Source organism: Lepus europaeus, chromosome 3 (assembly GCF_033115175.1).
Source record: "Lepus europaeus isolate LE1 chromosome 3, mLepTim1.pri, whole genome shotgun sequence".
NCBI classification, from domain to species: domain Eukaryota; kingdom Metazoa; phylum Chordata; class Mammalia; order Lagomorpha; family Leporidae; genus Lepus; species Lepus europaeus.
Window position 1 is genome coordinate 15,729,507 of NC_084829.1, and position 26,671 is coordinate 15,756,177.

At 39.0% G+C, this 26,671-nt stretch overlaps 1 long non-coding RNA gene across 5 annotated transcripts in view; it reads left to right on the plus strand.

Moving 5' to 3' along the window:
• LOC133754187 (uncharacterized) overlaps positions 1-26,671 on the plus strand; it is a 65,174-nt gene that overhangs the window by 17,827 nt on the left and 20,676 nt on the right. For 3 of the 5 annotated variants that reach the window (XR_009865166.1, XR_009865165.1, XR_009865169.1), the window contains exon 3: positions 13,335-13,449. The exons of the other annotated variants lie outside the window; for them this stretch is intronic. This is a non-coding gene — a long non-coding RNA (uncharacterized LOC133754187). The remainder of the gene's footprint in view (positions 1-13,334; positions 13,450-26,671) is intronic. 5 annotated transcript variants of the gene reach the window in all.

The window sequence follows — 26,671 nt, forward strand, 5'->3', positions numbered from 1 at the left end:
CAATTGGCCACAATGGCTGGAGCTGCGCTGATCTGAAGCCATGAGCCAAGAGCTTCTCCTGGGTCTCCCATGTGGGTGCAGGGGCCCAAGGACTTGGGCAGTCTTCTACTGTTTTTCCAGGCCATAGAAGAGAGCTGGATCAGAAGTGGAGCAGCTGAGTCTCAAACTGGCGCCCATATGGGATGCCGGTGTTTCAGGCCAGGATGAGAGTTACAGAGAGGCAGAGGCACACACACACACACACACACAGATTTTCCATCCACTGGTTCACTCCCCAGATGGCTGCAACAGGTGGAGCTATGCTGATCTGAAGCCAAGAGCTAGCAGCTTCCTCTGGGTCTCCCATGCAGGTACAGGGGCCCAAGCACTTGGGCCTTCTACTGATTTCCCAGGACATAGTAGAGAGCTGGATCAGAAGTAGAGCAGCCAGGACTCGAACCGGTGCCCATGTGGGATGATGGCACTGCAGGCAGTGGCTTTACCTGCTACATCACAGCACCAGCCCCTCCAATACATTATGTTTTAGGTGCTCTATAGTTACCTTGTATCAGAGAAAACATGATATCTGTTTTCTTGAGACTGGCTTATTTCACTAAATATAATGGTTTCCAGTTGTGTCCATTTTATTTCAAAAGACAGGATTTTTTTTTAAACAGCTGAATAGCACTCCATAGTGTATACCACAATTTCTTTGTCTAGTCAACAGTTGATAAACATCCGGGTTGATTCCATGTCTTAGCTATTGTGAATTATTCTGCTAAGAACATGGGGGTACAGATAACTCTTTCATATGCTGATTTCTTTTGGTTTGGATAAATTTCCAGGAGTGGGATGGCTGGATCATATGGTAAATCTGTATTCAGATTTCTGAGGTATCTCCGTACTCTCTTCCACAATGGCTGCACCAGTTTGCATTGCCACCAACAGTGGACCAGGGTACATTTTGCCTTACATCCTTGCCAGCATTTGTTGTTTGTTTTTGTATGAGAGCCATTCTAACTGGAGTGAGGTGGAACCTCACAGTAGTTTTGATTTGCATTTCCCTGATAGTTAGTGATCCCGAACATTTTCTCAAATGTCCGTTGGCCACTTGAATGCCTGTTCAAGTCCTTTGCCCATTTCTTAACTGGATTGTTTGTTTTGTTATTGTTGAATTTCTTGAGCTCTTTATAGATTCTGGATGTTAACCCTTTATTAGTTGTATAGTTTGCAAATATTTTCTCCCATTCTGTCAGTTACATCTTCACTTTGCTGAATGTTTCTTTTGCAGTGCAGAAGCTTCTCAATTTGATGTAATTACATTTTTTTTTTTCAATTTTGGCTTTGATTGCCTGTACTTCTAGGGTCTTTTCCAAGAACTCTTTGCCTATGCCAGTGTCTTACAGTGTTTCCCCAATGTTCTCTAGTAATTTGGTGGTATCAGGTTGTAGATTTAGATCTTTGATCCATTTTGAGTAGATTTTTGATCCATTTTGAGTTGATATAAAGTAAATCGCAGGCTGGAGCTTTAGCCTGCTGCACCACAGTGCTGGCCTCCATTGATCTCATATTAAAATCTCAGTTTCATGGGAAAAGTTTTCATGCATGTCATGTGTGGTTCTCTCTAGTTCATGGATTTGTTTCTGATTACTTTTGAGTAATCCTATGATTAATTATTTGATTTCTGTTTCTAGAATTTCCTCAATCTTCATCTTCACATTCTAATATTGATATGTTGTTGTTTTCCTTTGGAGGCAGTCTTGGTGTCTTCTTTATTGTTTCTTGAATTTCTGCTTTTGTTTTTAGGAATTTGTAGAGTTGATTTTTGTTTTTCTCCTTTGATGGCTTTTATCTTTGAGCCATGCCTCTATGGCTTAGTGGAATGTCTGGACTTTCAGTGAATACCAAGAGCTGTGTGGTGGTTGTGGCCAGGGAGTGCTGATCAGTGCTCCAGGGTGGGGCAAGTATCCAGGGTAACACCCAAGTTGGGCATGGTAGATCTCAATGCCCAGGTGTTAGCCCCCAGTGTGTTTCACTCACCATATGAACCACACAAGTGATCTATGCAGTCCTCAATGTGAGCACAGTGTCCACTGCAATGATATGCTCTAGGCAACCAAGGAGCTCCAAGCATGTGGAGTCACACCCAGTGATTACCCAGAGACCCAGCTGTACCCTTCACCTTCTCAAGTAACCACCGAGTCCCCATGGTCTCAGCACAGCTGGTTGCAGAGGTTTCTGTCTGTCCTGTCAGCCTGTCCAGTAAGCAGAGAGGAAGATGTTCTCCAAGACAGCTCCATATAGGTGTCTTTATCCTGGGAGTCTGTGGTGCCTCACCATCCTAGATGGTTGCCCAGTCACCCCCCAGCCAGGCTCAAAATTAGTGGAGACTGCAGATTTTCCCCTCCACTAGAATCTCTGGATCACATGTGCACACAAGAGCCACTGGCCAAGTGTTGCTGTCTCCCTGTCACTGCCACCAGTACTGCTGAAAAGATGGCATCTTGTCTCAGCCAGAGTGCTGTGCACATGCACAAAGTCTTCCATAGCTCCCGCCCAAACCCCAAATGGCACCTCCCCTTTCTCAGCTGGGCAGTCAGTGCTGTTGTGGGGAAATTGAGGCAAGATAAACATGCCCCCTCTAATTCCTCTAAGTCCACGGGCAAATGCTAACAACTGCTAGCCCCCGGGACTCCAGTCTGAGCTCACACCATGCTCTCCCTCCAGCTTAATCACCATGGGTTGCTGCAGTCTGGTCTCACCTTGGTCTCCAAGCTGCTGCCCACTCCGGCTCTCAGTTGCTGTGGTTGTGCACAGTGTTCCTGTTTGTGCTGCACATCTGCACCCTCCACACATGTCCACAGTGTTCCTCTTCCTCTTGCAGAGTTTCCTGTGTGGTTTTCTGTCCAATTCTCCCCTGAGAATGTACTTCCTACACTTTTTTTTAAACTGTTTATCCTTACCCTAGCACAGTATTTTGTTCCCTAATCCACCATCTTGGAATCCTCCTATCTTTTTTTAAAATTTATTTGACAGAATTAGACAGTGAGAGAGAGAGAGAGAGAGAGAGAGAGAGAGAGAGAGAGAGAGAAAGGTCTTTCTTTCATTGGTTCACCCCCAAATGGCCACTGTGCCCGGAGCTACGCTGATCTGAAGCAGGAGCCAGGTGCTTCCTCCTGGTCTCCCATGTGAGTGCAGGGGCCCAAGCACTTGGGTCATCCTCCACTGCCTTTCCAGGCCATAGCAGAGAACTGGACTGGAAGAGAAGCAATCAGGACTAGAACCTAGTGCCCATATGGGATGCTGGTGCTGCAGGCAGAGAATTAACCAAGTGAACCATGGCGCTGGCCCCCTTCTCTCTATCTTTAACGCTACCTTTCTAATAAATAAAATAAATCTTAAAGAAAGAGAGAGGTAAGATATACTCTGGATAGCATACTCTGACATATAATATCAAGTATTTTCTTCCACTTTGTGCATTGTTGTGACACAATAATAAATACACAGTTTGCCTCCTCTGCCTTGATTTTTCTAGCTGTTAGATCTCGTTAAACCTTTGGGGTGTATGAAATGATTATCTTTTTTGTGCTAGTGACTGATGTCTGGAGGCTCCTGGAAAGAAGCAGACTTGTTGGTTGCTGTGGGAACCATCCCTGTAATTCCAGATAAAATGCTTTCTGCTCTGTCCCAAACTTACTCTTCCCAACTTATGAGGAGGGTATTGACTCAATCATTGATGGCCAGTGATTTAATCAATCGTGGTTACTTGGTGAAACCTCCAAAGAAATCCAAAAGGACAGGGTTCAGATAGCTTCTGTGTTGTTAAATATGAAGTACTGGGAGGGAGGCTGCTTGTAGAGGGCATCTTTCTGCCTTACCTTGTGCTTGTCATCTGCTGGCTGTTCATCTCAGCCTTTAAAGCAGGCTCTGCAATAAATCATTTGCAAGTATCCTGTTTGCCTGGATTCTTTGAGCTACTCTAGCAGATGATAGAAACCAAGAAGATGATTGTGGGAACATCTGATTTGTGGCAAACTTGTGGTTACTGGTAAAGTGGAATCCCGCATCTGATATCAGAAGTAGGGCAGCCAAGTGTGACTGAGCCATTATCCTGTGCGTCTGATGCTAGCACCAGATAGATTATGTCATTAGGTTGAACTCTAGAATTTTACCTGCTGTTTGAGAATTGGATGTTATAGGAAAAATCCCACAGTCTGATCACAGAGGTTCTATGTTGAATGTTGGTGATATGGGAGAAGTGGGGTTTAATATTAATCCAGGTATTGCCTTTTACTAAAAAAAATGCATCTTAAGTACAGGTATATATATATATATATATATATATATATATATGGTACACAAGTGATAGTTTATTTATTTATTTTTTAAATATTTATTTATTTATTTGAAAGACAGAGTTACATAGAGGGAGAGGGAAAGAAAGAGAGAGGTCTTCCATCCATTGGTGCACTTCTCAGATGGCCGCAATGGCTGGTGCTGTGGTGATCGGAAGCTGGAAGCCAGGAGCCAGGAGCTTCTTCCAGGTCTCCCACGTGGGTATAGGGGCCCAAGCACTTGGGCCATTTTCTATTGCTTTCCCAGGCCACAGAAGAGAGCTGGATGAGAAGTGGAGCAGCTGAGACTCGAACCAGTGCCCATATGGGATACTGGCACTGCAGGTGGCTTTACCCTCTATACCACAGCACCAGCTCTGATAAAGTTTATTTAAAAGATAGAAAGGCAGACACCACACACACAGATTGGCATAGCTTAATTGTGTGCAACAGAGAGAAGGGTATGGGTGAGGGTCAGTGAAGGGGGGTGCATACTCAGCACCTTCACTCATCTTTGCCTCCAATGGAAGACAGAGTGATCCCCTCCTGGCACTTCATTTCATGAGGTAGTGTGGTGACCTGGAAGATTAGGTTACATCCATAAAATTTCACATGGAGCTTAATATACATAATTTACATGGTGACCCTTCCCCAGGTGCCAGATGGAAATAAGGCATCCTGGGAAGGGGAATGTTCTGATTGACAGATAAGGTACTATTACATGTGACAGGGCTGTGTGGTTTGTGACCTCCAGCTCACTCAGCTACCTATTCCATATCAATATGAGAGTGAGAAACAGAGTGAGTGAGCCAGCTGCCTCCTTCTGGTTCATTCTCCAGATGCCTGCCGAGATGGCAGGAGTACTGAAAGTGGGAGCCAGAAAATTAATCTGGGTCTCTCACATTGGTGACAGGTGCATAAGAAAATTTTCCATTACCTCTGCTTCCCTGAGTCTGCATTAGCAGGAAGCTGGAGTTGGGATCAGGAGGTTGGCATCAGTCCCAGGAACTCCATATGGAACACAGATGTCCTGAATGGTGCCTTAAACACTAGGCCAGTTATCTACTGTTTCAATGGCATTGGCCCATTGTCAAAAATCAGTTCCCATAGGTGTACGGTTTCATTTCTGTACTTAGAAATTTCATGAGTCATTCTGTTTATGCCAGTATCATACATTCTTTGAATTACTTTGTTCAGTGTTAATATTTGAAATTGGGATGTACAGATCTCCTTAATTTATGTTTCCTTTTTTCAGGATTGCTTTAGCCATTTAGTGTCCCTTGAAATTTCATATGAATCTTAGGATAAGTTCCCAATATATGGCTCATTGTCTTTGACATTGTGAAAAGAATCACATTAAATGTGCAGAATTCTTTCTGTGCAGTACTGCGGTCTTAAAATTGTTAAAGTCTTCTATTGCATGAGTATGATAAGTCTGTATTAATTTTGATTTTTTAAAATTTACTTCACTAATAATTTTTATTGTGCAGGTCTCTACCTGGTATTAAAATTATTTGTTATTATTGTTGCTGTTATTTAAAGTGGAATTTTATTTTTTCACCCATATATATTTTAACATAATCACAGGTCATTAATTATAGTAATATGACATTCTTAACCATTGATTTGACAAAGGTATAAGACAAAGTTTTACAAAACTGTATTTGCAACAGTACTAATACACATTTCCTTCCTTCGCCTTGTTTGTTTTCCTTTAAACAAATTTTTAGACCCATCATGTTTATAGCAACTCTATTCACAATAGCCAAAATTTGGAATCGACCAAGTTGTGCATCATCAGATGAATGGATAAAGAAGATGTGGTGTGTACACACACACACACACACACATACACACACAATGGAATTTTATTTCGATATAAAAAAGGAAGAAATTCTACCATTTGCAGCAAAATGGAGACAACTGGAAGACATGCTGGTGTATGAAATACGATGGACCCAGAAAGACAAATATCACATATTCTCCCTTATATGTGGACTCTAAAATGAAAGAGAAATTTTCTATCTGAAGCTAGGAGCCAGGAGCTTCTTCCAAAGTCACCTACATGGGTGCAGGGACCCAAGGACTTGGGCTGTCCTCTACTGCTTTCCCAGGTGCATTAGCAGGGAGCTGGATTGGAAGTGGACCACTGGGACTTGAACCGGTGCCCATATGGGATGCTGGCACTGCAGGCTGGGGCTTTAACCTGTTGTGCCACAATGCTGGCCTTGTGAAACTAATTTTTGAGTGTGGATGTTGGGTTTGAACTTTGCTGAACTTGTCTACTGGCTCTAAAACTATTTTTTTTGCATCTTTTAGTATGTTCTTTCTTTTTCTTGCCTCATCGCTCTAGGGAGAATGTCAAGTGTGATATTGAATTCAGAGGTAAAGAGAGTGTCTGTGCCTTGCTCCTCATTGCAGGCCTAGAGCTTCCAGGGAAGATCACTGAGTGTAGTGTTTGCTATGAGGTTTCCACAAATATTCTATCCCGTTGAGGAAATTCTCTCCCTGTATGTTTAAGATTTATGTATTTTATTTCAAAGGGAGAATGATGGGGAGGAAGGAAGTGAGGGAGAGAGAATGAGCTTCCCAAAATACCCACCACAGTTCCTAGTTGGCGAAACTGAATTCAGGAGTTTGGTACTCCATCTCAGTCTCCCACTTTGGGTGTCAGGAGCCCAAATACTTGAGCCATTATCCACAGCCTCAGGAACATTATCAGGAAGGTGGGTCAGACATGTGGAGAAATTGTGGTTCAAATCAGCAGACTGATGTTTCTCTCTTGCACATTTTAGGATCTTTTCTTTATGTTTCACTGTGGTGAGTTTAATTACAACGTGTCATGGTGAGGATCTCTTTTGGTCATGTTTATTAGGGGTTCTATGAGCTTCCTGTACTAGGATGTCTCTGTTCTTCTCCAAACCTGGGAAATTTTCTGCTAGTATCTCACTAAAAAGGCCTTCTAATGCTTTCTCCCTCTCCATGCCTTCAGGAACTCCTAGAACCTGAATGTTGGTTTTTTTAATAGTATTCTGTAGATTCCTGACAATATTTTTTAGATTTCTGATTTCTTCTTCTTTTCTTTGATTTGACTGTTTCCTTTCCTGTTCTCTGTCTTCTAAGTCTGATATTCTCTCTTCTGCTTCACTCATTCTGTTTTTAAGGCTCTCTAATGTGTTTGTCATTTGATCTATTGAGTTCTTCATTTCATTATGGTTTCTCGTCACTATCACAGTTTCATGTTCTACTAGTTGTTTCATTTCATTTTGATTCCTCCTTAATATTTCATTTTCCTGAGAGAGATTTAGTCAATTTTTAAAAAATATCATGTAGGATCTCTGTCTTTAATGTGCTGTACACTGTTATTTAATGCATAACTAGTACTCCAACAGTATTTTTTCACTTTGTGTTGCTATGTGGGGGCAAACTGTTGAAATCTTTACTTAATATATACTAAACTGATCTTCTGTATAAAAAAGAGAATTGAAAATGAATTTTGATGTGAATGGAAGGGGAGAGGGAGCAGGAAAGGGAAGGGTTGTGGGTGGGAGGGAAGTTATGGGGGGGGAGCCATTATAATCCATAAGCAGTACTTTGGAAATTTATATTCATTAAATAAAAGTTTAAAAAAAATAAATGACAAAACAAAGCAAAAAAAAAATCAGCAGACTGATACAGAGTGTAGGCATAGCAAGCATCAGCTTAGCCTGCTGCACCACAATGCCAGGACTGGAAATTGCCTTCTTTGCCAAGTTAATGGGTGCTTTTGTCAAGTAATTGTGTTGGATTTGTTCAAGCTTTTTCTGCATCAATTGGGATAATCAGGTGGTGTTTTCCCAAGAGTCTGTGACTGTGATATCTCCCATGGATGACTGATCACCCATGATTTTCTGAAGCAAATATCATGGTTGTTGCATATATTTCTTTACCATGCTATTGCTTTAAATTTATTATTGTTGATGGTTTTCAGATCTATGTTTCCAAGGATTTTCACCCTATCATTTTCTAAGTGATTTTATGTAATTGATGTTGTAAGAACAGGAGTGGGCATGGTATTGACTTAAAGAATAATCATACAAGGTACTTATGAGTTTGAGTTTCAAAGATTCATGATGAACAAATATTTAACAGCTAGTAAATGGCACAAGGAAAAAATAATAAAAATAGGGTTTGGGGTTATTGTTTAGTATTAAGATATGGATTAGGGTCAGAGTTAAAAGTGTAAGGGTAAGAGGTAGAGGTTATAGTTATGGTTATGGTTTAGGAATTAGGTGTATGGTTAGCATTTAAGGTTAAGGTTAAGGTTAGGGTTAGTGTTAAGGTTAGAGTTTAGATTTAGGGCTTAGGGTGTAGGGGTTAGGGGTAAGATTTGAGTTTAAGTTTAGGGATAGGGTTTAGGCTTAGTGTTTAGGGTTAGGGATAGGCATTGGGTTTAGGTTTAGGATTAAGTTTAGGGATAGGTTTGGGTTAGGGTTAGGGTAACAGGTTAGGATTAATGTTCAGGGTTGGGGTTGGGTTGGGGCAGGGTTGGAGTTAGGGTTTAGGTTTAGGGTTCAGGTTAATGGTTATGGTTAGGTTTACAGTTAGGGTTTAGGGTTTACTATTACGGTTGGAATTTGGGTTTAGGTTTAGTCATAGATTTTCAGGTTAGGGTTTAAGTTTAGGGTTAGGGCAAGGACTTGTGTTTAGGGTTAGCATTAGGAGTCAGGTTTGATTAATGTTTAGGGTTAGGGTTTAGGTTTAAGGTTATTTTTATGGTTTAGGATTAGGGTTAGAGTTATGGGTTACATTTTAGGATTAGGTTTAGAAGGAGGGTTTATGGTTAGAGTTAGATTTGGTGGTAAGGTAGGGTGTTAGAGCAAGGGAAGAATAATTAATCTAATCCTGTTTCTAATTGTCAATATATCTACCTATTTTCAATCATCAGTACATTTTGATTAACACAACTCGACATTACAGAGAAATAACAATCCTTACAAATGTGGATTTGACCCAAAAGGATCAGCCCACCTACCTTTTCAATAGTACTTTCCTCATAGAGATTACATTTGTCTTATGTTATTTGGAAATTTCTCCTCTTCTGTCTCTACCATGTATCTCATAAATAACTCAAACTCATAATAGCACTAACCTTAGTTTCCATTCTAGTTTTTGGCTTGGCTTATGAGTGAATCCAAATAGGACTAGAATAAATAGAATACAGAATTTGTTTAAATAAATAAAACAAATGATTTTTTTCTTTTTTACTTCAATTAATTTTTATTTACAAATATGAATGTCTTCAAAAAGATACATTCCTTCATTTAATCAATGAAAAAAAGCCTTATTAGACAGAAGCAAATCTTAAACATATCATTTATATTTAGACAGGAATATTGATCATTAATAGTGTATGATCATAAAACACAAAATATAGTTTTTACTTAAGCAGTTTCATGAATGAGGTGTTTTTAAGTTTCTTCACTGACAACCCCATTTTAACCGTTGAACAAATTGTACTTAAATTAACAGTAGTAAAAATATAAAAATTCAAATTTAAACATGAAAATATGGAACAACAACAAAAGAACAGGAAGTATCTTCATTACCAGATTAAGAAATTCATACTCAGGTACTTTCTGAGGCATTTCAAAACACCTGCATCAAAGATTGCATTCATTTCAGAGTTATCAATACATGTTCAGTGCTGAGACTATTTGTAGCACTTACAGTGAATACAGAGCAGCATTAGACTACTATGGTTCATATTTTAGAAACACAGATTTTATGTCACAACTTGCCAATTTAACATTATAGATAACTCAGTGATAATTGCTCATTTTATTTTTTCTTCTGAAACTCATTAAGTTATCATTTAGGCACATTGAATAATGCCATGTATTCTTCCTTGTAATAGTAAATTTTAAAATCCAAATACTTTGTATCATGAAAACTTTACCTAGCCTTACAAAGGCTCCTGAATACAGTATTAGGCATAAAGCTTCTTCTTTGTAGATTCCATTAATTTATAGTTATTTTAATAGATAGATGCAGGACACTATTTAGATTATTGGGCAAGAAAAATGTCAGTGAATCACCACCTGTATTTAAGTATGACCACACCACAACCATAATCATGCCAAGTAAATGTCTTCACATGTCCTTCACTGCTTCCGGGGTTCCTTTCCATGTAACAGGGGCTAGTTGAATGGATACTGTCAGGTCTCAACCTGTCTCTGAAAGTTCTTTTATTAAAGATTTTGAAAGTTTTAGAGGAGAGCGGCAAGATGGCGGAATAGGAAGGGAGCACACTATTAGTCCAGGGGGAGAGACAGTTTAATATAAGTGGAGATACTGCAGGGTCAAGGAAGAGTAGGGGAAGAAACAGCAGAGGAAACTCTTCCGGAACTAGTGATTCACAGTGTACCTGCGTGGAGAGCGTGGGAGCCCAAGTTCGGGACACCAGCGGCAGAATCAACGCACCAGTGCTGGAACGCGAGGTGAGCCAAACCTCAATAGCCCAAGACACCAGCGGGCAAGCGGAAAGAGGAGACTACAGGGAATGAGGCTTGAAAGTGGGGAAAAGTTCACCAGGCTAACTAGAAGAGAGAGAGAGGAAAAAAAAAAAGTGACCGATACGGACACAAGTTTCTCTCTCTCCGCTCACCTCTCAAAGGCGAGCAAGACAAAGAGCAGGCGCCATTTTGGACATACATCATAAGCAGGGTGACCTCAGGTCTGCACTGGCCCAGAGCCTAGCAGAAAAACCTGACTCTGGGGGGGGGGGTGGTGAAATAACAGGTGATTAGCATCTAACTTGGCAACCCAGTGGGAGACTGCAGGAGAATTGGAGCCCACACCGAGGGCAGCAGAGATTCCCTGTGTGGTCCTTAGGAAAGAGCTTCTGATCTCTGGCTCCTATGGGTATATCATTTGCCTGCTAACTACCTCCAATTACGTTCAGCTGTGCGGAATTACTTCCCTTTTGAATAAAAAAAAAAAGAATGAAAGAAAGAGAGATTTACCATGCCTAACCTGGGAGTGTCACCTTTAACATACCCTCAACCCTGAGGAACCAAACATAGCTCTCAGGCCACACTCATCTCAAGCCTCTAAGGCTCCACCGAAAGGAGACAGTCCACTTAATATAGAGCCATAGTGTAACAAGAAAAAACACCACAGTGAAGAAACCAAATATCTCCAACATGCCAAACAACAAACGCAAAAACCAAGGTAACAAGAACAAGGAAGACACTATGACGCCCCCAAATGAAAAAGACACCCCAATTCAAGATTATGAAGATGATGAGATCGAAGAAATGCAAGAAGCGGATCTCAAAAAATTGATAAGAACATTAAGAAGTTCTCAAAAACAAATTCTTGAACTACAGAAATCCTTAATGGACAAGATAGAAAATCTCTCTCGTGAAAATGAAATATTAAGGAGGAATCAAAATGAAATGAAACAACTAGTGGAACAAGAAACTGTGATAGTGATGAGAAATCATAATGAAATGAAGAATTCAATAGATCAAATGACAAACACATTAGAGAGCCTTAAAAACAGAATGGGCGAAGCAGAAGAGAGAATGTCAGACATAGAAGACAGAGAACAGGAAAGGAAACAGGCAAACCAAAGAAAAGAAGAAGAAATTAGAAATCTAAAAAATATTGTCGGGAATCTACAGGATACTATTAAAAAACCTAACATTCAGGTTCTAGGAGTTCCTGAAGGCATGGAGAGGGAGAAAGGATTAGAAGGCATTTTCAGTGGGATACTAGCAGAAAATTTCCCAGGTTTGGAGAAGGAAAGAGGCATCTTAGTACAGGAAGCTTATAGAACCCCTAATAAACATGACCAAAAGAGAGCCTCACCACGACATGTTGTAATCAAACTCACCACAGTGAAATATAAAGAAAAGATCCTAAAATGTGCAAGAGAGAAACGTCAGATCACTCTTAGAGGATCTCCAATTAGACTCACAGCAGACTTCTCATCAGAAACCCTACAAGCTAGAAGGGAATGGTGAGACATAGCCCAGGTACTAAGAGAGAAAAACTGCCAGCCCAGAATACTATATCCTGCAAAGCTCTCATTTGTGAATGAAGGTGAAATTAAGAGTTTTCATAGCAAACAGAAACTGAAAGAATTTGTCGCCACTCATCCTGCCCTGCAAAAGATGCTTCAAGATGTCTTACACACAGAAACACAGAAACATGGTCACCAATATGAAAGAAGGGAAAGGAAGGAAACCTCACAGCAAAAGATCACAGGAAGCTCAATTTCTCTTTGACATAGAATTAAACTCTGATGCTCTGTTAAAGCAATGTGTTAAAGTAATCTATTATGTTCTCTTGATGTCTGTTAAATTCTAATTGTTCAAAAACCAGGGAATTTTTATTAAGAGCTACGGGTAATTTAAATATGTGCTTATTTTCAAAGATTTGAATAATCACCTTATAACAAATTTGGTCTATGTTATGTCATGATTTTAAGGAATCTTATTTCAACCAGATAGTTTGGATTTTGAGCCTTCTTGGCATTCTTGACAGGCATTCAAAAAATCAAAGTTCCAAACAATCTGGTCTCTAAAATTTCCAGTAAATCCTGGACTTTGGTTTTTCCAGTTTGGGCCCAACTGAAAAAATCGAAGGACCTATGTCTCTCATCTTATAGAGACACCAACTAATCAGGCTATTTGGATTATATTAGAAGGACTGTCAAGATGTGATGTGGTACCAGACTTTAAGTTTCTATAATGGAAAATGCTATTAATACAAATGTTTGAGAATTAAAAAGTCTAATGATCTTGTGTTACTAGACATGATAGTTATCTTAATGAGAAAGCCCCAGAGGCCTAAAGGGTTAAAAAACTTGTAAAATCCTACAGGTGCTTTCAAAAATACTGTGAAGTAAGCAAGTGCCTCTTGTTGGTTGATGAGTTTATAATTTTAAACATGGCGACTTAAAGACTTTTGTCATCCATAGTTATATATGATGTGCTGCTCATAAAACTAAAGCGTTGTTGGTTCTGTGTTTAGCTGTCCTCCTATAGGTTCCTATGGACTTTTTCCAGCCACTTCTATTGTATTCAGTATTTTGGGATGGCTCCGTAAACAGATGAAGCCAATCATGTATTAACAGTACCAACTGAGAGTAAGTATGGTTAACTGAGGTTACTAAAAACAAAAAGCAATTCAAATCAATTGGCAATCTACAAAAAGAGTTAAAGATTTTAAAAGCTATTATTAAAATTGCTATATTGGTCTATTATGTTATGTTATATGTGTGTACATATTGTATGTCCACATGGGGAAATTTTATTAAGAGTTTTATTTTAAATGGCTTATAGATAAGATTGTCCATAAATTTAAGCTGCTAAAATCAATCAAAGATACATTTTAATTTGTGTGACCTGAATCTGTGTATCATATGTTTTAAACGTGTTGGTAGAAAGAAACTAAAAACATTTTAGATGGTTGTGCTTAAGTTTGCTGGCTAAACAAAATACACCATGTTAGATGTTTAAGAGGTGTTTTCAAATACATGATTCTTAAAATTTATAGAAGGCATTGGACCTTCTGGTAAATGTTTTCTTAAGTTGTTATCTAATGGTTGTAACTGTTTGCTAAGTTTTTCATGTGATATTGCTATTGTCAGCAAGCCATCTAGGACTTGCTCCCTCATTTCTCTATTCTAAGCCCAACTTGTTCTTTCATTTCTCTATTCTCTTCAAGGTAGGAAACTAATTCTATTATAAAGGAATCTGTAGGATGCACAATTTAATCTTTATACCTTATAAAAGAGATGGCTAACATTTTTCTGTAATAGCATAGCCAAAATAAGAACTTAAATAATAATCTCATAGCTAGATTCACTTCGCCATCAGCGAAGTATACAGTAAGTAGAAAAAACCTCCCTTTCAGACCAAAGGGAAAGAAAGTTTTTAAGTGAGAATATAATTTTCCTCATGGGCATTGTCTACCTTAGAAAAACTATTACAGAACATGCCTGTGACTATAGACTTGTAGTTCAGGCCACCGAAGATTAGAGATGGGACATGGGCACTCCCTTGACTTGCATCCTCTGGTCTGCTTGAACACAAACCAAGAGGAAAAGAAAGCTCGGCATCAGAAGCAATGGGTGGCAGGCCTATTACTGGCTGATCTGTACAGTGATCTGCCCTCAAGGAGACCCAACAGGCCAGTCCACTGCAGTGGCTTTCAATGTGGTAAGCCTGGGCTTCAGCAGAAGTCAGCTTGTGAAGAGCCCTGGCAGCTCTGCCAAGAGTTGGATCACTGGAAATGGACCTGCCCTGGAGTCGAAGGATGCCCAGGTCAGAGCCACAGATCTTATTGGCTCTAAGCTGAAAAGCCCTTCACTCAGCCCAACTTCCAAAGTGACCACTGCAGCTGAGGGGATGGTCAAGTAGGGTCAGCAACATTGCAGGCAGAACTGTAAATTTCTTGTTAGAGATGCGACCTGCCTTTACCAGGCCAGCTCTCCTCCCAGGCCAGCCAAGTAATGAAAGTCAACAGAGTGCCTTCCCCTAGGAGGTTCACACCTCCCTTAGGATATACCCCATGTGAAGAGATAGATAGGTCTGGGCCTCTTAACTTACAAGGCCTAAAGCCCGCCAGATTATTATCAAGCCCCTTCTGTCAGGTTCTATTTGCCTCTCAATCAGAAAACTTAATTGTAGCTTAGACAGCACCTTTCTTAGCTCCTCTAATAATGACTCTGTCCTTTGTTCTAGACCCTGTCTAGCGCACTTGGGCCTCATTCCTTTGTAATCATAACCTCTACTCTACCACCAATGGCTCTACTCCCAACCTGTGTGTACTGATGGTCCTCTTCCCCACTTATGCTGTATAATTGCTCAAACCTGGTAAATGCTACTCTTAGGATCATTGGTTACTATCCTCACCCTGTCTTTTAGGACCTTGTTTAAATATGATCAGTGTCGGCAAACTTGGAAGGCTTCCATAGCCTTGGCAACTCATGACGAGAGCCTAGGGTGGTTACTCTCGCCATAACTAGAGTGTCAATTTGTTGGTTCAACAGCAGGAGCCACTGTGCACTTGCTCCTCATGTGGGATCTCTGTCCTTAATGTGCTGTACATTTTGATTTAATGCTATAACTAGTACTCAAACAGTATGTTTCACTTTGTGTTTCTATGTGGGTGCAAACTGTTGAAATCTTTATACTAAATTGATCTTCTGTATATAAAGAGAATTGAAAATGAATCTTGATGTGAATGGAAGGGGAGAGGGAGCGGGAGAGGGGAGGGTTGCAGGTGGGAGGGAAGTTATTGGGGGGGTGAAGCCATTGTAATCCATACGCTGTACTTTTGAAATTTATGTTCATTAAATAAATGTTAAAAAAAGAGTTGTATGTCAGCAAACAGGGAAATCTATTAGAAATGGATAGATTCCTAGATACATACAACCTACCTAAATTCAACCATGAAGACATAAAAAAACTAAACAGACCCATAACTGACACAGAAATTGAAACAGTAATAAAGGCCCTCCCAACAAAGAAAAGCCCAGGGCCAGATGGATTCACTGCTGAGTTCTACCAGACATTTAGAGAAGAACTAACTCCAATTCTTCTCAAACTATTCAGAACAATCAAAAAAGAGGAAACCCTCCCAAATTCTTTCTATGAAGCCAGCATCACCTTAATTCCTAAGCTGGAAAAAGATGCAACATTGAAAGAGAATTACAGATCAATATCCCTGATGAACATAGATGCAAAAATCCTCAATAAAATTCTGGCCAATAGAATGCAACAACACATCAGAAAGATCATCCACCCAGACCAAGTGGGATTTATCCCTGGTATGCAGGGATGGTTCAGCATTTGCAAAACAATCAATGTGATACACCACATTAACAGACTGCAGAAGAAAAACCATATGATTCTCTCAATAGACACAGAGAAAGCATTTGATAAAATACAACACCCTTTCATGATGAAAACTCTAAGCAAACTGGGTATGGAAGGAACATTCCTCAATACAATCAAAGCAATATATGAAAAACCCACGGCCAGCATCCTATTGAATGGGGAAAAGTTGGAAGCATTTCCGCTGAGATCTCATACGAGACAGGGATGCCCACTCTCATTACTGCTATTCAATATAGTTCTGGAAGTTTTAGCCAGAGCTATTAGGCAAGAAAAAGAAATTAAAGGGATACAAATTGGGAAGGAAGAACTCAAACTATCCCTCTTTGCAGATGATACGATTCTTTCTTTAGGGGACCTAAAGAACTCTACTAAGAGACTATTGGAACTCATCGAAGAGTTTGGCAAAGTAGCAGGATGTAAAATCAATGCACAAAAATCAAGAGCCTTTGTATACACAGGCAATGCCACAGCTCAGGAAGAACTTCTAAGATCCATCCCATTCACAATAGCTACAAAAACAATCAAATACCTTGGAATAAACTTAACCAAGGACGTTAAAGATCTCTACGATGAAAACTACAAAACCTTAGAGAAAGAAATAGAAGAGAATACCAAGAATGGAAAAATCTTCCATGCTCATAGATTAGAATCAACATCATCAAAATGTCCATTCTCCCAAAAGCAATTTATACATTCAATGCAATACCAATCAAGATACCAAAGACATTCTTCTCAGATCTGGTAAAAATGATGCTGAAATTCATATGGAGACACAGGAGACCTCGTATAGCTAAAGCAATCTTGTGCAACAAAAAACAAAGCCGGCGGCATCACAATACCAGATTTCAGGACATACTACAGGGCAGTTGTTATCAAAACAGCATGGTACTGGTACAGAAACAGATGGATAGACCAATGGAACAGAATAGAAACACCAGAAATAATTCCAAACATCTACAGCCAACTTATTTTGATCAAGGATCTAAAACCAATCCCTGGAATTAGGACAGTCTATTCAATAAATGGTGCTGGGAAAACTGGATTTCCACATGCAGAATCATGAGGCAAGACCCCTACCTTACACCTTACACAAAAACCCACTCAACATGGATTAAATACCTAAATCTACGACCTGATAGCATGAAATTATTAGAGAGCATTGGAGAAACCCTGTAAGATATTGGCACTGAACTAGTACTCAAACAATATTTTCACTTTGTGTTTCTATGTGGGTGCAAACAGTTGAAATCTTTACTTAATATACGCTAAACTGATCTTCTGTACATAAAGAGAATTGAAAATGAATCTTGATGTGAATGGAAGGGGAGAGGGAGCGGGAAAGGGAGGATTGCGGGTGGGAGGGAAGTTAAGAGGTGGGGGGAGCCATTGTAATCCTTAAGCTGTACTTTGGAAATTTATATTCATTAAATAAAAGTTAAAAAAAAAGATATTGTCACTGGCAAAGACTTCTTGGAAAAGGCTCCGGAGGCACAGGCAGTCAAAGCCAAAATTAACAATTGGGATTGCATCAAATTGAGAAATTTCTGTACTGGAAAAGAAACAGGAAACTGAAGAGGCAACCGACAGAATGGGAAAAAATATTCGCAAACTATGCAACTGATAAAGGATTCATAACCAGAATCTACCAAGAAACTCCACAACAACAAAACAAACAACCCACTTAAGAGATGGGCCACAGACCTCAACAGACATCTTTCCAAAGAGGAAATCCAAATGGCCAACTGACACATGAAAAAATGTTCAGGATCACTAGCAATCAAGGAAATGTAAATCAAAACCACAATGAGGTTTCACCTCACCCCAAGTAGAATGGCTCATATTCAGAAATCTATCAATAACAGATGCTGGCGTGGATGCGGGGATAAAGGGACACTAACCCACTGGTGGTGGGAATGCAAACCGGTTAACCCATTATGGAAGTCAGTCTGGAGATTCCTCAGAAACCTGAATATAACCCTACCATACAACCCAGCCATCCCACTCCTTGGAATTTACCCAAAGGAAATTAAATTGGCAAACAAAAAAGCTGTCTGTACCTTAATGTTTATCGCAGCTCAATAGCTAAGACATGGAATCAACCTAAATGGCCATCAACAGTAGACTGGATAAATAAATTATGGGACATGTACTCTATAGAATACTATACAGCAGTCAAAAAAATGAAATCTGGTCATTTGCAACAAAATGGAGGAATCTGGAAAATATCATGCTGAGTGGAATAAGCCAGTCCCAAAGGACAAATATCATATGTTCTCCCTGATCAGTGACAACTAACCGAGCACCAAAAAGGAAACCTATTGAAGTGAAATGGACACTATGAGAAACAGTGACTTGATCAGCCCTTGTCCTGACTGTTGATGAATAAGTTAATACTTTTAAAGTATATTTTGTGTGATATTAGGATGGCAACACCAGCTCTTTTTTGGTTTCTGTTAGCACGGAGTATCTTTTTTCCATCCTTTCCCTTTCAGTCTGCATGTATCTTAATTGATTAGATGTGTTTTGTAGGCAGAAAATTTATGGGACTTTTTTAAAAAAAATCCATTCAGGCAGTTTGTATCTTTTAACTGGAGATTCGATGCCTCTTTTCTTTCTTTATTTCTAGAAAACTTATTTAATAAATACAAATTTCAAAGGTCCAAATTTGGATTATAATAGTTCCCAACCCCCCCCCAGAAAACCACCCTCCCACCTGCAAACCATCCCATCTCCTACATTCTCTCCCATCCCATTCTTCATTAAGATTCATTTTTAATTATATTTATATACAGAAGATCAACTTAGTATATATTGAGTAAATATTTCAACAGTTTACACCCACATAGATGCACAAAGTATAAAATACTGTTTAAAAGACTATTTTTACCATTAATTCTCATAGTATCACACATTAAGTACAGTGATCCTGCATGGAGAGTAAGTGCACAGTGACTCCCTTTGTTGATTTAACAATTGACAGTCTTATTTATGACATCAGTAATCACCTGAGGCTCTTGTCATGAGCTACCAAGGGTATGGAAGCCTCTTGAGTTCACAAACTCTGATCTTATTTAGACAGGGCCATAATCAAAGTGAAAGTTCTTTCCTCCCTTCAGAGAAAGGTACCCCCTTCTTTGATGGAGGCCATTTACTTTAAAGGTATCTATTGGAAAGTAATGACTTGGTCCTGCCATTTTCCCATAAATATTCCTATAGTTCACTTTGGATTTCTTTGTATTTTTACTGGAGGATTTTCTGCCTTCTCTTTCATAATGATATCTATCTTTCTGTGTTTCTATGTGTAGCACATCCTTAAGCATCTTTTGTAAGGCTGGAAGAAAGGCATTTCTTTAAACCTTTTCTTTATGTTTGACCATGTTGTGGTGAAGATCTTTTCTGATCATGTCTTCCTCTATTTGGAAATCCCCTTTTTTCCAAATTGGGGAGGTTTTCTGTAATTATTTCACTAAATAAGCCTTCTAATCCATTCACTATTTTCACACTTTCAGGAACTCCTAAGGACCTGTATGTTGGGTCATTTGATAGTATCCCACAAATTCTCCAACTCTGATTTATTTTTATTCCAAGAAAACTTTATTCATAAAAATAGGCAATTGGCCAACATGTCCTGTACTTCCTGACAAGAAGGTACCTGTTTATATTTACAGTTCCTGACTCTTGAGAATTTTGTAAAATTTTCCGGTAAAATTATTCGGAACCAGTATCTTTTTTGTCTAATCATGTAAATAATTTATTGAAAAAGTTTTCCAGAGTACATAGCAGATCATTTATATTCTGAATTTACAATTAAATACTACATAGAGATGGCAAATTCACAATGATCCTTACATATTAAAAGAAATGAACCAAAGAAAAATTATTCAGGCAGTAAAGTGGAGCAACATAGATTTAAGTTTCTTTTCTCCTGAATTGTCAATTGATCAAAAGTTCAAGTGACTTTTTTCTTTATGCAGCATTTTAATATTATTCTTTAGATACTCTATTCTAATAGTCAACTTACTGTTTATTCTTACTGAAATTAATAGCTACCAGAAGGGTCGTATTGGCGATGACCATTATCCTCCTATGCAGGTTTCTTCCCGTGTATTTACTACGAAGAATTCCATGCTAAGATTCTAGATTTTTGAATATCAAAGGAGTGTGCCCATTCAAAACTACTAGTTTATGCTCCTCTCTGCAAAAACCCTGTTTTATTTATTTTTGTCCATACCTGCCCTCACATCCACACACCCACAACTACACCTCCTCCCTCTCCCATTCCCAGTCCCATTCTCCACTAAGATCCATTTTCTTTTTTTTCAACTTTTATTTAATATAAATCTCTAAAGTACAACTTTTGGATTATACAGGCTTTGCCCCCCATAACCCACAACCATCTCATCTCCCACTCCCTCTCCCATCGCATTCTTCATCAAGATTCATTTTCAATTATCTTTATATACAGAAGATCAACTTAGTAATACTAAGTAACATTTTCAACAGACTGCACCCATATAGACATACAAAGTATAGAGTACTGTTTGAGTACTAGTTATAACATAAGTCACATTGTACAATACATTAAGGACAGAGATCCTACATGCGGAGTAAGTGCACAGTGACTCCTGTTGTTAACAATTGACACTCTTATTTATGATGTCAGCAATCACCTGAAGCTCTTGTCATGAGCTACCAAGGCTATGGAAGCCTTTTGAATTCGCCAACTCTTATTTCGACAAGGCCATAGTCAAAGTGGAAGTTCTCTCCTCCCTTCAGAGAAAGGTACCTCCTTCTTTGATGGCCCTTTCTTTCCACTGGGATCCCATTCACAGAGATTTTCATTTGGTCATTTTTTTTTGACAGAGTATCTTGGCTTTCCATGCCTGAAATACTCTCATGGGCTTTTCAGCCGGATCTGAATGCCTTAAGGGCTGATTTTGAGGCCAGAGAGCTATTTAGGACATCTGCATTCTATGAGTCTGCTGTGTATCCGACTTCCCATGTTGGATCATTCTCTCCCTTTTTTATTCTATTGGTTAGTATTTTCAGACACTAGTCTTGTTTGTGTGATCCCTTTAACTCTTAGTCCTATCATAATGATCAATTGTGAACAGAAATTGATCACTTGGACTAGTGAGATGGCATTGGTACATGCCACCTTGATGGGATTGAATTGGAATCCCCTGGTATGTTTCTAACTCCACCATTTGGGGCAAGTCCGATTGAGCATGTCCTAAATTGTACATCTCCTCCCTTTCTTATTCCCACTCTTATATTTAACAGGGATCACTGTTCAGTTAAGTTTTAACACTTGAGAATAACTGTGTATTAATCACAGAATTCAACAAATAGTATTAAGTAGAACAAACAAACAAAAATACTAAAAGAGATAAAGTATTAAGTCTATCAACAGTCAGGACAAGGGCTGATCAAGTCACTGTTTCTCATAGTGTCCATTTCACTTCAACAGGTTTCCCCTTTGGTGCTCGGTTAGTTGTTACTGACCAGGGAGAACATATGATATTTGTCCTTTGGGACTGGCTTATTTCACTCAGCATGATATTTTCCAGATTCCTCCATTTTGTTGCAAATGACCAGATTTCATTTTTTTGACTGCTGTATAGTATTCTATAGAGTACATGTCCCATAATTTATTTATCCAGTCTACTGTTGATGGCCATTTAGGTTGATTCCATGTCTTAGCTATTGTGAATTGAGTTGCAATAAACATTAAGGTGCAGACAGCTTTTTTGTTTGCCAATTTAATTTCCTTTGGGTAAATTCCAAGGAGTGGGATGGCTGGGTTGTATGGTAGGGTTATATTCAGGTTTCTGAGGAATCTCCAGACTGACTTCCATAATGGGTTAACCGGTTTGCATTCCCACCACCAGTGGGTTAGTGTCCCTTTATCCCCGCATCCACGCCAGCACCTGTTGTTGGTAGATTTCTGTATGTGAGCCATTCGTTGGGAGGGCCTTTATTACTGTTTCAATTTCTGTCTCAGTAATGAGTCTGTTTAGGTTTTCTATGTTTTCATGGTTCAATTTAGGTAGATTGCATGTGTCTAAGAATCTCCACTTCTGATAGATTTCCATGTTTGCTGGCATACAAGTCCTTGTAGTAATTTCTGATGATTCTTTTTATTTCTGTGGTGTCTGTTGTTACATTTCCTTTTTCATGTCTGATTTTATTGATTGGGTCTTTTCTTTTTTTAGTTAGTTGAGCAAATGGTCTGTCAATTTTGTTTATTTTTTCAAAAAACCAGCTCTTCGCTTGGCTGATTTTTTGTAAATTTTTTTAGATTCAATCCTGTTGATTTCTCTGATTTTAATTATTCCTCTTCTCCTACTAGGCTTGGGTCTGGTTTGCTTCAGTTTTTCTAGATTCTTGAGATGCACTGAAAGCTCATTTATTTGGTTCCTTTCCAATTTCTTGATGTAGGCACCTATTGCTATAAACTTTCCTCTTAACACTGCTTTTGCTGTATCCCATACATTTGATATGTTGTGTTGTTATCCTCATTTACTTCCAGAAAGTTTTTGATTTCTCTTTTGATTTCTTCTATGACCCACTGTTCATTCAGGAGCGTGTTGTTCAGTCTCCATGTGTTTGCATATGCTCTAGGGATTCCTGAGCTGCTAATTTCCAACTTCATTCCTTTATGGTCTGAGAAGTTGCATCGTATGATTCTAATTCTTTTGATCTTTCTGAGACTTGTTTTATGGCCTAGATGTGGTCAATCCTATGGTAGGTTCCATGTATTGCTGAGAAGAATGTAAATTCTTTAAATGTAGGATTGAAGTTTTGTAGATATCTGTTAGATCCATTTGGGCAATAGTGTCAATTAAATCTGCTGTTTCCTTGTTGATCTTCTGTCTGGTTGATCTATTTCTGAGAGTGGAGTATTGAAGTCCCCAGTACTGTATTAGAATCCAAGTCTCCCTTTAAGTCCCTTAACATACTTTTTAAATAAACCAGTGTCCTGTAATTAGGTGAATATACATTTATAACAGTTACATCTTCCTGTTGAATTGATCCCTTAATCATTATATAGTGCCCCTCTTTGTCTCTCTTAACAGTTTTTGTGTTAAAGTTTATTTGTCTAATATTAAGATGGCTACACCTGCTTTTTTTTTTGGTTTGTTGGCATGGAATATCTTTTTCCAACCTTTCACTTTCAGTCAGCATACATCTTTGTTGGAAAGATGTGCTTCTTGCAAGCAGAAAATAGATGGTCTTTGTTCCTGAATCCATTCAGCCAGTATGTGCCCTTTAACCGGAGAGTTGAGTTCATTAACATTCAATGTGACTATTCATAAGTAGTAACTTTGCCCTGCTATTTTCCCAAAGATATTTTCTAATATATGCTTTGAGCTTCCTATGATCTTCTACTGGTAGGTTTTCTTCCTTTACCTTCTTTCATATTGATAACCGTGTTTCTGTGTTTCTGTGTGTAGCACATCTTTAAGTATTTTTTACAGGGCTGGATGAGTGGCAACAAATTCCTTCAAATTTTGTTTGCTATGAAAGTTCTTTATTTCACCTTCATTCACAAATGAGAGCTTTGCAGGATATAATATTCTGGGCTGGCAGTTTTTCTCTCTTAGCACCGGGGCTATATCTCGCCATTCCCTCCTAGCCTGCCTGTAGGGTTTCTGATGAGAAGTCAGCTGTGAGTCTAATTGGAGATCCTCTGAGAGTAATCTGACGTTTCTCTCTTGCACATTTTAGGATCTTTTCTTTATGTTTCACTGTGGTGAGTTTAATTACAACGTTTCGTGGTGAGGATCTCTTTTGGTCATGTTTACTAGGGGTTCTATGAGCTTCCTGTACTAGGATGTCTTTGTCCTTCTCCAAACCTGGGAAATTTTCTGCTAGTATCTCACTAAAAAGGCCTTCTAATCCTTTCTCCCTCTCCATGTCTTCAGGAACTCCTAGAACCCGAATGTTGGTTTTTTAAATAGTATCCTGTAGATTCCTGACAGTATTTTTTAAGACTTCTGATTTCCTCTTTTCTTTGGTTTGACTCTATACTTTCCTGTTCTCTGTCTTCTTAGTCCAATATTCTCTCTTCTTCACTCATTCTGTTTTTAAGGCTCTCTAATGTGTTTGTCATTTGATCTATTGAATTCTTCATTTCATTATGATTTCACTATCACAGTTTCTTGTTCTACTAGTTGCTTCATTTCATTTTGATTCCTCCTTAATATTAACTTCGTTTTCACGAGAGATTTTCTACCCTGTCCATTAAGGATTTCTGTAGTTCAGGAATTTGATTTTGAGAACTTCTTAACGTTGTTATCATTTTTTTGAGATCCGCTTCTTGCATTTCTTCTATCTCATCATCTTCATAATCTTGAATTGGGGTGTCTTTTTCATTTGGGGGCATCGTAGTGTCTTCCTTGCTCTTGTTTCCTCAGTTTCTGCATTTGTTGTTTGGCATATTGGAGATATTCTTTGGTTTCTTCACTGTAGTGATTTTTCTCGTTATACTATGCCTCTAGATTAAGTGGACTGTCTACTTTTGATGAATACTTAAAGGCTGTGATGGGTGTGGTCAGAGAGCTCTGTTTGATTTTTAAAGGTTAAGGGTGTGCCAAAGGTGACTCACTCAGGTTGTTCTCTCTGTCTCTTGCTCACTCTCTCTCTCTCTTTTTTTTTTATTCAAAAGGGAAGTAATTCCGCACAGATGAGTGGAATTGAGGGTAGTTAATGTATGAAATCTGGCCCCTGTGGGTATTCATCTGCTCTACCCCAAGGACCACACAAAGGGTCTATGCAGCCCTCTGTGTGGTCTCAAATTTCTCTGCAGTCTCCCACCGGGTTGCCAAGGTAACCAAGTTTGTATACTCTGTGAGATCTCTCTCCCACCCTCAGATTTTCACAGTCTCAGTTCATTAGTTCCACACCTTCATTAGGTCCTAACCTGCTGTTATTTCTCCCCACAAGAATCAGGTTTTTCTGCTTGGCTGATGGTGGGCACTGCTTTACATATGTCCGAAATGGTGCCTGCTCTTTGTCTTGCTCGGCTTTGTAAGGTGAATGGAGAGAGAGGCTCGTGTCTATGCCGGTTCCCCTTATTTATTCATTTTTTTCTCTCCTCCAGTCAGCCTGGTGGACTTTCCCCAGCGGGGCTTCAAGCCTCGTTCCCTCTAGGCACTTTCTGCTGTTTCCCCTCCAATGTCTCAAGCTACGGAGGTTTTTGTCTCACCTCCCCTTCCAGTGCTGGTGCGCAGACTCCACAGCTGGGCTTCTGAGCCGTGGACGTCCTTGCTCTCCCCATAGGTCCTCCGTGTCACATCCAGTAGTTCCAGAAAAGTTTCCTCTGCAATTTTTTTTCCGAGCTTTTCCCTGAGACTACAGTAACTCCACTTTTGTTAAACTATCTTTTCCTGGACTTATCAGTGTGCGCCCTCACTATTCCACCATCTTGGCTCCCACGATATATCTTTTGTGAGCACTCAACATAACTATAACTTATGGGACATAACAATATCCTCCACTTAATACATTAAAAGAAAGTTCTTGGAAATGAATTTTATCATCAGTTAAGGAAGCACTCAAGAAAACAAGCAATGGAGTTGGACACTTAGGCATAATTAAAACTTATATGACATAATAATATATTCCACTTGACACTAAAACAAAATATATCTTTGAGAAAAAGTTTTATTGTTAACTCTTAATACAACTCTTTGAGGACAGAGGTCCTGCATGGGAATTTAGTGCACAGTAATCCTGTTGTTAATTTAACAATTAACACTCACATGTATGACATCAGCGGTCACCCAAGGCTCCTGACATGAGCTGCCTAGGCTGTGGAAGCCTTTTGAATCCACAAACTCCATCAGTATTTAGACAAAGTTATAAGCAGTGAAATTCTCTCCTGTCTTCAGAGAAAAGTACAACCTTCTTAGACTTCATTCGTGTCTCACCCACCGAGGTCCTTTATGTAGGATATTTTTTGCCACAGTGTCTTGGCTTTCCATACTCTTGTGGGATTGTCAGTCAGATCAGAATGCCCCAGAATGCCTGATTCTGAGATCAGAGTGCTACTTAAAGTGATCATCATTCTATGAATCTGCTGAGTGGACTGCTTCTCACGTTGGAGCATTACTTTAGCTATTCTGGATCTCTTTTGTTTCCATATGAATTTTAGCATCATTTTTTCTAGATCTTAGAAGAATGTTCTTTGTATTTTGATGGGTATCACATTGAATATTTAAATAACTTATAATAGTGTGGACATTTTAAAGATGTTGATTCCTCCAGTCCATTATCATGGAAGATTTTTCCAATTTTTAGGTCTTCTATTCTTTCTTTTTGTTTTGTAATTTTCATTGTAGAGATCTTTCACATCTTTAATTAAATTAATTTCAAGGTATTTCATTTTTTGTAGCTATTGTGAGTGGGATGACTATAAAAGTTCATTCTCAGCTATGGCACTGTGCATACAAAGGCTAT